The 15393-nt window shown below is 45.2% G+C and overlaps 1 protein-coding gene across 3 annotated transcripts in view; it reads left to right on the top strand.

The window, feature by feature from the left end:
• Nucleotides 1-15200: 15200 nt before the first annotated feature.
• Nucleotides 15201-15393, top strand: part of Nfkb1 (nuclear factor of kappa light polypeptide gene enhancer in B-cells 1) — a gene marked incomplete in the record, with an annotated part of 108262 nt that continues 108069 nt past the window's right edge. For 2 of the 3 annotated variants that reach the window (XM_013505396.1, XM_013505395.1), the window contains 1 exon segment: nucleotides 15277-15393. 3 annotated transcript variants of the gene reach the window in all.

Genomic DNA, 15393 nt, shown 5'->3' with positions numbered 1-15393 from the left:
TGTTCTGTGCAGTGGTGGCGGCCATGTCAAAATCTGGCTGCAACCTCACGCCATTTTTTTGCAAGCCAGTACATCAGGGGAACCCAGGTAAAAGGTGAACAAAACCTCTTTGTCTTCACTGTACAACTGCATGTGACTGTGCAGGAGTGACAAAATGCAAAACACAGTTCCTCCAATGGATAATAAGGAAATATTAAGACCATAAACCCAACTCCTGGAAAATTCTTTGAAAGATATCAACCACCGATTCTCATAAAAGAGAAACTGGGTCCGTGTGTGTGTGTGTGTGCGCACGCGTGCGCGCGCACGCGCACTTACAAGCACATGAACATTTATTTGTTTGTGGTACTGGGAATCAGATCCAGGGTCTTGTGCATGTTAGGCAAGTGCTCTTGTGCTAAGCTACACCCATTTTGTTTTTTATTTTGAGACAGAGCCTCACTAAGATGCCCAGGCTGGCCTTGAACTTGCAAACTTTCTGACTCAGCCTCAATAATTTAAAAGAAGAAAAAAAGAAAGAAAGAATTTCCATTAATATCTTCTACTGCTCTGTGCAAAACTTAAGTCACACTACACCCTAGACCTGAATTTAAGTCCTCAAACTACAGAACTTCTAGAAAAAACATAGAAGAAAACCTGTGTCTGAGCGAGGTGAGGCATTCTCAGGAACACTGAGACACAGTGCAATTTTAAAAAGTAACCTAAGAAAGACACTTCATCAGAATAAGAGCATTGTCTTCAAATGAAGAAAAGACAAGGCACAGGATGAAAGGAAATATTTGACAATCATATCCAATAAAAGAATATTCTCCAGAATATAAAGTGAACAAAGTCTAGTAAGAAGAAAGACACCCTATAAAAATGGACAAAATACTTACACATGCTTTCACCAAATAGAAAATAAGCAAATGAAACAATGCCCATCACCACTAGACATTAGTAAAGCAAAGTAAATCACAATGAGCTACACACACACACACACACACACACACGCACACAGTTGGAATGGTTAAAATTAAAAACACCGACCACACCAAGTATTGCTAGTATATGCTGGAGCTTGTACAGTAGTATAAAATAATATAGCTTTTTTTGGGAAAACAGTTACAGTTTCTTAAAAAAAATTTTTCATACTTCTCAGAGGTATTTCCCACAAGGATACAAAGTGTATGTCTCCAGTTACAAACAAAGCTAACAAGTAGTAGCTCTACTGCATAGCCCCAAACTGGATGCCACCAAGTTCCCACAGGAGAATAGGTAAACAAAATGTGGTTTAACCATGCCACAGAACCCCACTCCAGTTTAAAAAGAACTTAATTATTAATAGAAATGACAGCGTGATGAATCTGAAAATAATTGTGCTGAAGGAAAAAAGTCAGATAAAAAAAGAATACACTCTGTGTTATTCCATTGATGTCAAACCCTAGAAAATGCAAACTAATGCGGCAGAGAGCCATTCAGCACTTCCTCTGAGGAGAAGGAGTAGGAGTGGAAGACCACAGAAAGCATGAGAAACTGTCTCCACCGTCACTGCATAGTGGCGATGGTCTCATGGCATGTACATATATATGTCAACACGTATCAGCTTGTGTGCTCAAATAACTCAGTGAAACCATTTAAAATAAAATATGTGCATGACCTAGTTCTGCTGATGAAAATGAAAGATTAATGAGGGTTTCTGGGAAAGTCCTTTGGTTTTAGAGAACCTCGCCCCTCAGCCGCCTCTGTGTGAGCAATTGTGTGGTCCTTAGGGAAGCTGGAGGCCATCCGCCAACAGGAGCAGAGCCAGCATAAGGAAATTGCTGCTAGATACAGGAAAGGAGAGCAAGACAAGCTCCTCCACCTGATGCCCAAACCTAAAGTTCCCTTTGAACATTGTCACCTACAGGATCTAATATACTCTGTGAGGTAGAACTATTTTGAGTCAAGATTCTGAACCTTGTGGTGAAAGCCATGCTAGCCCAGATAAGTATGTTTTCATGGAACTATGGCATTTAATTAAACTACTTATTTTTAAAATTTATTGGAGTAAAACAGTTAAATACATGATGGATGTTAGATCTATCTGCCGATATCTATGTCAGTAAAATTGGTGTGCTTGTCTCGGCATATTGTTACTGTGTACAAAACATGGGTGGTACATTATAGGGGTCTCAACTCTTCCTCCTCTTCTCACAGCCATCCTCTGAATAATGGTGCCCCAGATTTCCAGCCAACAATGAGTCTAGCTCCCTGAACCAATGTCTACCACACGAGGCAGACCCTCCTTGTCATGAAGAATGGATGTGTGCTTCAAAAAGCATGTTGGAAGGTGGGAAATGAGTCCAGGCCCACCAACCTCTCCTCCCAACCCACCTCAGCTACCTCTCCAACAAAATGAAATCAGGGCAGTCAGCCAGTGTGCAAAGGGTGTGCTTGAGGCCACTGGCTCAGATGCTCTGGAAGGAGCCTGCATGCTTCCATTTGGGGCAGACTGGAGGACACACTACCAAGAGGTCCCTGGCCCTGACCTGCATGACTTGCACCCACACCCTGGGAAGAAGAGGCCCCTTAGGAAAGTGCCCTGTGTGTGCTCATGTGGGTCAGGGGCAGTGCTGGCCTACTCCAGCTGGGCAGAGTCTACTAGGGAGTTTGCACCCATGAGGTGCTGGGGCCCTAGCCCTGAGGTCAGCAGGAGGGCTTGTCTGCACCCAGGGACATCGAGGAAGAGACTTCCTTTCAGAGCGTGGTTGCATGTTCACAGGTTGCCAGGTGGTTCGGTGCCAGCCCACAAGCATAGAATGCTTCCCTCACTGGTCTGCATGGCACCAGAGACCCCAGCTCTTTCGCCTGTAATTATAGGTCTGTGGACACAGCAGGAAGTGGAAAGTATCAACCTGCCCCAGAAGGACAGCCAGCCAGAAAGGAAAACCAGATAAATATTTCAGGCAGGTGTTCCACGGAGAGAGAACCAGTGTGAAAGGGAGATAAAAACCTTCTTAAAAAGTGGTAAGTTCACACCAATAGTGCATATTAAAGATTCAGAGCTTAACAGTTAAATATATGAGGGATGTTAGAACTTTTAAAAAAACATATGAAAGTAGATAATTCCATACGTGTCTGACAGTTATGCCCCCTAACTAAAATGAAATAGCTGATGGAAATAACTGAAATATTACATGATGTATTTTTTAAATTAACATGTTGTTTAGCTGTTATGAATATAGGAATTCATCTATTTCCATAAGTGAAAATTACAAGGGATAGATGATAAATTGCTCATCTTGGCCTTGTCACTGAGAAAAATTCCTGTCCTGCAATTTCATAACCACTCACACTATATATAAAAACTAGCATCATTCAAGTAAAGCATTTAATTTAAAGCATTACCAAGTTAATAGTATATTCAGACTACAGACAAAAAAGAAAAAAGAAAAAATTCCACACGCATGTTATGGTTTAGGTCTAAAATGTCTGTAACTAGGAAGGAAGGGGTGGGGAAAGAAGGAAGAGAAAAGAAAAAAATGAAAAAATAAGGATAAAATGGAAACAAAGCTTTGTAAATAAGAGGGGAAGAGGGATTGGAGGGAGGAAAGGGGACTGCGGAAAAAAAGAGGTACCAAGATATATCATGTATAGGTATAAATTCCCTATGATTAATGTGATCGATACGTATATCTAATTTGTACCAATATTATGGTTTGCGTCTAGTTGTTCCCCTAAAGCCTCATACAGTCATGATGTGGAGGCTTTTCATAAGTGGCTGAATCTAGAGTGTGTGACTGATTCAGAGTATAATGCTAGGATTAAGGGTGCTGAGATTAAGGCTGGGTGATTGCTGAATCAGTCCACTGATTGGATTGGCACCACCCTAATGCCAGTAGACTGGATACAAAATAAGGCACAGAAAGAGGCTTGTATCTCTCTCTTGTTTCTTTTGCTGTCTCCTGCCACCCTCTGTGATGCCACCCTGCCTTGGAGCCAGCCAATTACGGACTGAAAGTTCTACAAACTATGAGCTAAATAAATCTTTTCTCCTTAACTTTAGGTGTCATGTATTTTTGTCTCAGCAATGAGAAAAGTAACTAAGACAACCAATAATAATAAAAAATAAAATAAAATAATTAAATATCCTCCCCAAGTCACATTCGGTGGTGGAGCTTTTCAGAGGTGATTAGATCACCAGGGCTCTAACTCATCTGTGGATTAATCCACTGAGATTATAGTCAATGGATTAGAAAGGACTGGAGAACAAGAGGCAGGGCCCAGTTGAAGGGAGGGGGTGATAAGGTATGACCCTGGGGACTATATCTGCTTTCTGGCTCCTTTCTCCCTGGTTCCTTTACTCTCTGTCTCTGTCTGTCTCTGTCTCTGTCTGTCTGTCTGTCTCTCGCTCTCTCTTTGTGTCTCTCTATCTCCTTCCTTCTCTCTCTTTCCTTCCCTCCTTTCTGGCTGCCATGAGGTGAGCTGCCTTTCCACCATAAGTTCCCACCTCACCACAGCCTAGCAGTGATGGAGATGGCTGGATACAGGCAGGAACATCCGGTATTGTGAGCCAAAAGAAGCCCTTCCTCTCGGAAGTTCTTATTCTTAAATATTTCAACACAGCAACAAAAAGCTAACATGACAGATACCTCAAAGAATTTCCAAAGGTAAGATTTTGAGAAATGTAAGCAATTTATTATCATAACTCAGGTGATGTATTAAGCAGCATATGAGATGTAGTTGAAAGGTGAGTTGATGAACTAGAAGATAAACCTAAAGAAATTATTCAGAATGGAACACAAAGAAATGATGACATGAAAGATAATAAGAGACACAGAAGACAACACAAGAAGGTCTAGCATATACCTAATTTAATTCCAGAAAGAGAGAACATGCGGGGGGGGGGGGCAATAATTGCAAAAGACAACTTGCAACTTTTCAGAACTGTTGAAATATGTCAAATCATGAGATCCCGGGAAACATCAAGAACCCAATAAAATCCAAGTAGGACACATGAAAGTAGAACATATTGGTTTCTTTTTTTGGAGGGGAGGGTTGCACTGGGCAGTCAAACCCAGTGCTAAGCACACTCTCCAATGCTAAGCTACACCCCAGCCCCAAGACTGACTTCTTAATAGCAACAGTGAAAACCAGGGTTGAATGAAATATTTAATTTGTCAAGAGGAAAATTAACTCTTAACCTAAAATTATGTATTAATGGAACAATCTCTTGAAAGCAATGACAAAACATAGATACTTGTAACCAAAATAAAGGAAATTCTAAAGGATTAATGTTTGGTACTCAAATAAGACCAGATCACACTATTTAAAAAGACTGGCACTGACACTAAAGTTAAATATAACTGTGCCTCTGTTCCCAGCCCGAAGGGCCACTGGCTGTTACATTCAGTGACCTGTGAGCAGAGACTAAGGAAGGGGTGTGATTGTCACGGATCCATGGCAAGGGCATGGAGCATGGGAAAAAGCACAGCAGCACCCAGGGTGGGCAGGCTGGACATAGGGAGACCCTGACATCTCTGCCTTGCAGGGCAGGGGCAGAAACCAGAGCCCACAGTCAGCCCAATGTGCCTCGCAGGTCAGGATCCCGGGTTCTGGATCACATAGACCTCTGTGTCTGTGCGGAGCAATCCAGGGTGCCACTGCTGGGTCTGATCTGCACCGACCATGTATACAAGGCAATTTAGGGTAATCAGTTCTCCAGTCACCTGAACCCCTTCTTCCACGGCTTCAAACTGTGATGGCTTCGGAACTTCCTGCAAAAGCAGTTTGGGGTGGAGTTTTAGAGGGCATGGAGCACATCCCTCCCCAGTGTCTCCGCCCACTGAAGCTCTGGGGGACTGAGGACACACTGTGAAGAAGACATCAGTGTGGCCTGTCAGGCTGAGCCCACCCCATGACACTCTGGTGGCCTGAATGGTATGGCATTGTCATGTGCAGTTACAAGACTGCGTCCTGTCTTGTTCCTGCGTTGTCCCTCAGATCCTGTCCCCACCCCCACTCCATCCTCCTCTTGTCTCTAGCTTCTGTGGGCCCCACTGATGGGCAGCTCAGGTGCAGTGGGGATACAGGTGACTGTCCCGCATTCCCCCTCCCACGTGGTCCCTTCTCAATAGCTGGTTTCACCACTGCAGGGCCTACTTCTGGCAAAGCCCTTCTGCTCCCTGTCCCAGTACCAGTCCCTCAGTGCCTTTCCTCTTCTCCGAGCCCCGTGGTGCTCTGACATCCTTTTTGGACCCCCTCACTCTGCCTGCACCCCATAAGCAACCCTTTCTAAGGTGCTTTAGTGTCCTCAGGGCATCATTGGCTTCTGTTCTTACTGATTCAGAGTAGCTTCAAACAGTCATGTTTTTAAAATGTGCCTTACTTTTTAATTTACTTCATTGCACTGTGCTTTGAAATTGTCATATACTTTTACATTCAAGATTAACGAAACCCTAGCTCAGTAGAGATTTATACAACATAGTACAACTCAAATCAGTGGGCAGAGAGAATAGTAAAGGCAGAATCTTAGGTAACTTTGTGGTTCAGAAAAGACTCCCTTGAGAAGGTGACCTTGGCAACCCCTACCTCTGAGCTCAGCCCCCACAGTCTCATCTCATCTTCAGGGTGGCCCGGACTCATGAGCCTTGGGGCCATTTGCCTGGAACTGCGGATCACCCAACACAGCCACTCTCCACACTCGCCCATCCACCTGGGAAGAGATAGACCTGCCATCTGACCCTCATCCTGTACGAAGGACCTTCCTCCGGCTACAAAGAGGGAATATTGGGAACATCTCCCTTCCTGAGGGCCTTTCACCCAAATGGCTCCAGGATCATCCTGGTAAACACAGGCTCCTGGATCAGAGACCCCACAGACTGCATAGATTTAATGCTCATCAGAAGCCATGTACTCAGGACAGCAAGGAATCAAAGGGTGAGAGACGGAACCAGAAAGTCAGGCTCCTGCAGCTGGGCCCAGCGCCATGGGCTCTGTCAGCAGTTAGCACCTGAGAGCAGGAGGCTCGTCCTTTCTCAGTGTGCTCGGAACTGTCGCAGCCTTCAGGGGCATCATCAAAACCAAGCTAAGCCTGGGAGCCCTCATGCTGTGCATCTGCTGGGCAGTGAGCTTGGCCCAGCTGGGGCTGCCAGGGCTAGGTCTGATTACCACTGTGCCCCACCGGCTCTTGCTGTGGCCAGACAACCAGATGCGCAGCCCCACTCCGTCACATAGGAACACATAGTCCCAAGGAACTTCTAGACTTTGCTTCTCTCACCTGGAAAATAAAAGCAATAGAATTGCTATGGAGACTTAAAAGCCATCATGTAGGCGAAACTCTCAGCACTCAGATGGTGGCAGTGAGTACCAGGAGATATAGAAGAGTAAGATACGCATTTTTAAATGTCTGAAGGACTCTTTCATAAATGAAGGAGTAAAGTTAACCATGTTACTCCATGGGGCAGAAATGGGGGAAACAGTACAAATTACAAAATAGTAGATTTGAGCTCAATCTAAGGACAACCTTCTACGATGACCTCTTCAGTAGCAGAAAGGACCAGCTTAGGACATGGTGATGATGATGACATCTCCATCCGTCCCTGGGATTCTCCACCAGCCCAGACGTGGGACAAGCTGGACTTGAAGGTCTTTAAGTTCCTTCTACCTCTGGGAGTTCCAAAGATTCATTTTCTTCTGTAGTTCCAAAGATTCATTTTCAGCAGACAAATGAATTACTGAGTTACACATCTTCTTTCAGAAGAAAATACTGGCTTTGTAAAAAATGTTTTTTGAAAAGACACTTTGAAAAGTATATAGTTTACTATAAGGGAGACACACATAAATGTTCTGTACTCTAAGAAATTCAACATTTCTCAAATATTTTCATCTATGTTCTAAATAAGAAGAATCCTACTAGGATAGAAGTACTTGTGGGCACAAACCCAGAAAGGGTAGCTATTAAGGTTAAGTGTTTAAAAATTCCTGTACACACAGTGAGTATACTTTTAAAGCACACTGAACTTGAAGGATTTTTTAAAATAGTTGAACAGTAAAAATATAGCCAACAAATAAGCATTGTTGTGTGAATTTTCACTTCAGAAAGTCCTGATAAAGTTCTTAAAAGTCTTGCTGCCAGCCAGGTATGGAGTGCACACCTGGGATGCACTCTGGGAGGCTGAGATAGGAAGACAGAGAGCTCAAGCCCAGCCTAGACAGCTTAGTGATTTAGTGAGACCCTGTCTCAAAATTCAAAAATAAAATAAGGATTGGTAGTGTAGTTCAGTGTGAAGGTCCCAGGTTCAATCCCCTGTGCCACAAATGTAAAACAAGAAAGTGGTTCCCATGTCCGGCCATCCAGGCACACAGAGGCTGCTGCAGGCATGGTCCAAGGGGGCTGGGCTGTTGCCCATGCTAGTGGCAGACCATGGCATCATCCATGTGCTGCAGGTTTTGCAGGCATGCAGAATACAAACTGATTGGATCATGGAGGTGTCTACAGAGATTTCAGAAAAAGGCCTAGGAGACCAGGCAATGTCCTTCCAGGGAGGACCTGAGCAGGTGATGTGTGAAGTAGTAGGAGTGGGGCCCAAGCTGCAATGGAAACTTAAGGAAGTTGGAGATGCCAGCAATGTGGAACATCTGTTGGGGAAAACCATAGGCAACAAGCAGAGCCATGGCTCCAAGAGAGGGGCCATGTAGGTTGCAACTACCAAAGCCACAGGGGCAGAGCTGCCTAAACTCTGAAATCTCTGTAGAGACCTGTACAGCCCAACAAGAAAAAACAGACAAGAAACTGCATCTATAAACCAGACCCAATAAAAGGCTTGGACCCTGTGTGACTTAAGTGCTCAGTGGTGGCACCAGCTGACTTCTGGCCTTGGTGAGCAATTCCCCTTTGTGAATCCTGTGATTCTGGAGGTCACTGTTAGTGGAGGTGCAGACTGCACACTGAAGAGGGGCGCACCCTGGGGGCTCAGCTCAGCTTCTTCTCCAGGGCAAAATATCAAACCTGTACCAAGGAAAAATGCAGTACAGTAAGTGCCTTGTACAATACTGGTGTTGGGGCTTTGAGAATTCCTGTACAAAAGTACAGTACAACTGTTATATTTTTTAGTATTACAAAGGCCAGGCTACGTATTTTACTAGTTACTTTTTAATAATTCATAATTTAGACACTGAATGGTACCAGAAGAGTGGGGTTATTGCCGCAACTATACCTGGCCATGTAGTACAGAAGTTTTTGGTACTGGTTGGTGGGAAGAATTAGGAAAAGTTTAGAAAAGCAGAATTTTAAAAAGTTATAATGCTGTGTAAGTTAATGGGCAATTTTGTGCAGGACTCAGAAGACCAGGTGTAAATAGAGGCAGTAAAAGCTGTGTGCATAAAATGTCAGATAAAAATGAGGACTCACTTGGAAATTGAACTAGAGACCATTTGTGTTACATTCTGCCATAGAATTTGTGTACATTTTGTCTATGCTCAAAAATTGTTTTTGCTGAAGTTTAAAAAAAAAAAAAGGTTAATGGTGTTAGGTGTTCTGGGTGAGCACAGTTCTTCATTTTGTGTTAACTCTCAAGCCCCAGCACCACAGCCACTTCCTCAGGAGCCCTGAACCACCTTGCCAGTCCTGCAACCAGGCCTTATGTAGACGGTGGTTCTGGGTCACAGCTGCTGCTCTCAGAAACTTCTGAGCTGCTGGTGCTCCTGGGCAGGGACTGAGAAGATGCTTCTCAATCTTTCCTTGTGTGGGCCTGTGTCTGGGCACTCGTGCAAACCCTGTACCATGCAGGGTGGCACTGGCACCACCTGACACCTAGCCTATATCGTGAGTGTTCAACCTTTTGGCTTGCCTGGGCCACACTGAGTGAAGTGAAATTATCTTGGGCAACATGTAAAATACGCAATACAATTAATACATACAAGTAACAGTCTTCCTCCTAACAGAGAAAGATATTTTAAATTATGTCATGAAATAATCCTACAAGCCCAAGTTTAATAAATGAGAAAACTTACCTGTCTGCTCAACAACAATGAACACCTGTCTTCACAGGCACAAGGCTGTAGGTAGGTTGAAATGGCACCATCAGTCATGGCTACATTTTATTTGCCAAGTCACACATATGCGTGTAACATCTGACACATGTGGCCTTCACCTGGACTGAGTGTGCACAGTGGGCACAAGAGGTAGAGCTAAGGCCACCTTGTGTCCTCTCCTTACAGCCCACATTTGAACACTACTGACTGACTCATGAAAATGTCACTAAAAGTAACCTCCCAAGGGCTTTGGGATGGGACAGGAAGAAAGTGACAATAGAAAGAACCTGAGGGACATGAGGCTGAGGACAAGGAAGGGGTCCAGGGAACCGCTCTGCAGAACCACCACCTAAATGTGCAAAGTCTTACTGGTTCCAGCATTGCTCAAAAGTCCAAGTCCAATGCCTCCTCTGAAAGTCAAAGCAAATTTTTAGCTGTCAGTCTAAGGAAAGATAAAAAACAAGTTATATACTCCAAGATACAATATCACAGGTTAAATATTCCCTTTCCAGAGGTAGAAATGGAGAAAAAGAAAGGGATTGAACCAAAGTAAGACCAAAAACCAACAGGGAAAATGTTAAATCCTGAAGCAGTATGTCTAGTATCTAGGGCAAAACTGAATCTATGAAGCAAATAAATCATTCCTCCTTTAAGTTGTTTTTCTCAGGTATGAGGTCACCATGATGAGAAGCTGACTAATACAGGTGACAGCATGTTTGTGAAAAAGACTAATAATAAATATATTAGTGACTTGTGAAGCAGTATATGTTTTGATTGCACTACTAAAATGCTGTTATAGATTCACTCCAAAACTATTGCTCCCAAAAGTCCATAAATGTGGTCATTAAATCAACCTAATCCAGAGTTAAGAAGTTCTAAGATTAACCAAGCACTAATATTAGAAAAGAGTTAGGTGCCAAATAGTATTTCACTTATCATATTTTTAAGGCACTATACATCTGAAATTATTGCAAAGATTATTTGTAAGATATTTTAGTAACTGCATACATCTAAAAAATAAGGCTTTATAACGTAAAGATTGATTGATAATTCTTAATAATAATTCTTAATAATAAAGATTGATTGATAATTCTTAATAATAATTATTTTCCAAAACATGAAAAAATATTTTGTTTTGGAACCAATGGATAGAACAAATAGCAAACTTTGACTTCATCATATTTTGGGGATTTCATAAATTTTAAATGATAAGCAACAACCACAACTTGACTGCAGTTATTTCATCTCTGGAACTCCAGAGTCCATCACAATGTAAGGTAATGTACACCAAACCAAATCTTATTTCACCTCACTTTGGTGCTTCTGTCTTCTGAATCCAGAATTATTTACATATGACATTGTTACAGAAAATATGACCTTAGAGGACAAAATGATCCAGTAGCTCTGTGGGGAAAGCATGCCTTATTTTAGCTGTGTTGCATGCAGGCAAGGAATGTTTAACTGCACAGCTCTGCACTGCACTGAGGTCCAGGCTCCTGATGGGCCTGAGTTCAGTGCCTGCTCCATGAAGCTGTTTCACCTGCGCAGCTAATGGGTGCTAGCTACTCATAAGACGAAAGATAGATACTGACTTAGGGGAAATTAATAATTAAATCACAGGACAGAACAGAGGACCCCATCACCATGAAACAGGTGACCAGCAGCTGTCTTAGTGTGGTGGAAGCCACTCTGTCGGCTGTGTGTGGTGAGTCCCATCACCCCACTCCTCTGGGGCCAGGATTCCATGGAGGTGGGGCGGTAGGTGTGAAACCTAGGTAGGGCAGTAGCCAAGTGGGTTCTTAAGCTCTGAGTCTTCATGTAGACCCACAGAACCTTCCTCTCTGCTGTGTGTGTGTGCGTCTGTGTGTATGTGTGTGTGTAACAATGTTTCTGGTATGTTTTCATGCATGCTAAGCACATGTTACCATTAAGCCACATCTCCAGGCCCCTAACTTTAAAGGAAAGAATAATTAGAACCCTCCTGAACATGTGTTTATTTTTATGGAATTTGCTTTGAGCACCATAAACCTGTGCTAGGAGCCGAACGTCACGCCCTTTTTGTTTCCCTTCTCGGGTCCCTTCTGCCAGCATCTCTCACCACCATCCAGCACCACGCCATGTGGTTCTCTTCACTAGGCTTCTCTCCCAGAAATACAGTGCTGCTGGTCACCACCAGCAGGACCAAGGGCTTCCCGAGGAGCTGGTGCCTTGATGCGCTCTGTATCAGATCCTCATGACCCAGGACACCACTGTCCAGTAAAGGTGACATCACAGAGAAGTGGACTGTGCAGCCACACAGCGTCTCAGGACGGGACACAACGGCCATTTCCTAGAAGGGACACCAGGCGCGGGCAGTGCTGGCCACCATCCCCTCCCTCTGCAGTGTTACCCATGAAGCACTGGCCACACGCTGCCCCGCAGTCACTAACACTCCCTGTGCTTTGTGAACACCAAAGACAGCAACAGCAATGTGTGAATGCTCAGTGACAGGAGAGCTTCCGAGAGTCACAAGGTGAGTGACAGTCTCTCTTTAAATGTGTAGGTATTTGGGGTCTTCATGACCAAGGGTAACAATGGATTCTCCAGGTGAGGAAGAAACTTTCTCTTCCTCTCTCTTAGGTTCACTTTTAGGGATAGAATCTGTTATATAAATCACTGCACCCTGGCTCCCAGATAAGGGCTCATCTCCAAGCTTTGGGGGGTGGAGGCCACATCTCCTGCCTTTGTGGTCATTGACAGAGGTGGTGAGGGCCTCACAATGCTACCTGTTACTTGTGCAATCACAAGGCAGGATGCGGTGAGGACCATAGCAGAGGCAGAAGCCATCCTCAGTACAAAGGGTCAGCAGCAAAGGTGTGTTGGAAAGATCAGATGTACTGGTGGCCACAGAGCCAGCACTTACATCCTAAGATGATGAGGAAATGAATTTCAACTGGTTTTAACTTAAAAGTTCTCATAATTGTTTATATTTGTATAGGTCTTTTGCATTTTTAAATCTCCTTTTGCATTTCAAAATTTTCTTTTAGTCTATAGAATCGTGAGTCAGGGAAGTTATAATATAACACATATGTTGTCATTGTATATATACCTAACATGGCATGGGCATCATGACATATATATGATATGCACAATATAAAACATCGTATAAAGCTGTCATCATCTGTAAGCTATAATGGTTGCTGTTCAGACCAATTATGACTTTGTAAATGTTACACAGATAATTCAAGACAGAACCAGGGTTCCAGCTCGAGTCTGATCTTGAGTGTGGTGAGCTCCTTCTATTTCACCCTGCTCCTGTAGTGCAGAGGATATATTCCTAAGGACACTGAGGTTGGTTTCCTAGTCCTAGGGAGGTTAGACCCTTTAGGGAGACAAGATGCACTCCTGCTCTGTTCTCAGTGCAGGTCTTAGAACACACACTGCATAACTCCTCACGGTCAGTGCTCATGCTCTAGAGGACCACAGGATTCTCTACATAGCATTCCCAACTCAGCTTCTTAAGAAAGGTAATCTGTGCAGGGCAGGATTTGCTGAGAAACACAACCTGCCTTTTCACACTTTCAGTGCCTGAAGTTCCACTGTAAGCTTTTCTTTCACTTCTGTAACAAAACAATGGCAGTGTCTTTTGATACCTTAGAGAGGTGAGTTTGTGAGAGCATTCTGAAAGTAGTTTTGCCTACAGTTCAGAGAAAATACTGGACAATAAAGCAGAGGCATAGGGAAATTAATTGGGGAGCCAAAAAGAGCAAAGTGGGCTTGGTCTTATCTGCTGCAGAGCTATGAACTGCATCCCCCAAATATATTCAAACTTCATGGCAGGTAACTATGAACATGATCTTATTTGAAAACAGGTTCTTTTGCTGGTGCAATCAAGGTAAGAGAAGGTCACATTAGAGTGGGCTCTGAATCCAATGATGAGCTTCTTAATCAGAGAAAGGAGAGGGAGGTCTACGTACCAAGACCAGGGGAGAGGGCCAGTGATAACGGAGGCATGGATGCGATGACACAGCCTCAGCAGGGCTGCCAGAGCCATCAGAGCCAGGCATAGAGCCATGAGGGAGCACGGCCACCACGGCACCATGATTTCAAACTTGTAGGCCAAGAACTGCGACAGAAGAAGGCCAGGTGGCATTCAGCCCTCCAGCAGGTGCAATCTGTTACCTCCCTCGGAGGAAATTAACACTTAGCATCCCACCCTCAGCTTCAAGTCCACTCTACGGGGACATTTTGAATTTGAAAGTTAACTGACCCCTCTGCACCAATTAACTATTCGATTTGTGTTCCCAAAATGAGTGACACCGGCTCTGCTCCTGGAGCTGTGCTCTCTGTCCATGGGCAGGATGGAGAGCCCAGCATTTAGCTAAATTAGACATCAGCCTCCTAAGGTGTCATAGTGCGGATTTCCAATCATGTCCCGTAAATAACACAACTTCTAAAATGTCTGTTTTTGATCCGAAGGAATCTCTGAATCCTAGCTGTTTCAAGGGAGCTAAATGACAGCAGATTGTTGGGCCACCCCAAGGGCCCGTGATCACCTTGTGAAAAGGATCCAGTTTCTTCCACAACTCCACCCCCAGGTCCTGCAGCCCCAGGACAGAGCTGGGCAGGACACGAGCTCCAAGCTCCAGAACACCGCTGGGGCTTCTAACCATTCCTGACGTTTCCAGTTAAATTACACTTGAGGTCAGAGCTCGGCAAGATGGATTTCAGCCCCGGGAGGCCAGAGCTGGGCCTAAAGCAGCCAGGGTCCTCTTCCAGGGCCTAGAGAGGGCAGAGGCCGAGGGTTTCCGCTGGAGCCCTGTCCCTGGTGCTGTCCCAGAACATGTCAGGGCCTGCCAGAGTGCTCCTCCCGGAATCCAAGGTGCACCAGGATCGCCTGGCCAGCTGTGCCCAGTATCCGAAGTGGAGCCCAGGGCTGAGGACCTCAGCAGACGCCCGGGCGCTCATCTGTCACTCTTCCTGGATGGCTGCGCGGTGGCCTCGAAATTGCGGGTGAATCCCCACAAATTTGGGGGAACTGGAGCGGTGGGCCGGCTACACAAGGGTGGCGCGGACTGCATAGGGGCCACTCGGAGCCTCGCGCCCATTCGGGACCGCTGACCCCATTCAACCACGAGGCCGCCAGAAGAGGTGGGGTCCCCGCCCCGCACACGCCCCTCCCGGGGGTCCCCGCCCCGTCCCCACCCCACTCCGGCCCCCTGCCCGCGGGTCCCCCTCCCCGGGCTTCCCCCGCCCCCGGCCCGGCCCGGCCGACGTCAGCGGGAATTTCCAGCAGGAAGTGAGAGCGCGAGCGAGGCCGAGGCAGCGCCGCCGCCCGCAGGAAGAGGAGGTTTCGCCACTCGGCGGCGGCGGCGGACGGCGCTGCCTTCCCCGCGGTCCGCGCCGCCCTGCTCGCCG

The sequence above is a fragment of the Chinchilla lanigera genome, unplaced genomic scaffold, assembly GCF_000276665.1.
Source record: "Chinchilla lanigera isolate Chin_1 unplaced genomic scaffold, ChiLan1.0 scaffold00095, whole genome shotgun sequence".
NCBI lineage: Eukaryota > Metazoa > Chordata > Mammalia > Rodentia > Chinchillidae > Chinchilla > Chinchilla lanigera.
The sequence above is the reverse complement of the archived record's forward strand: the minus strand, read 5'-3'. Positions and strand labels throughout refer to the sequence as shown.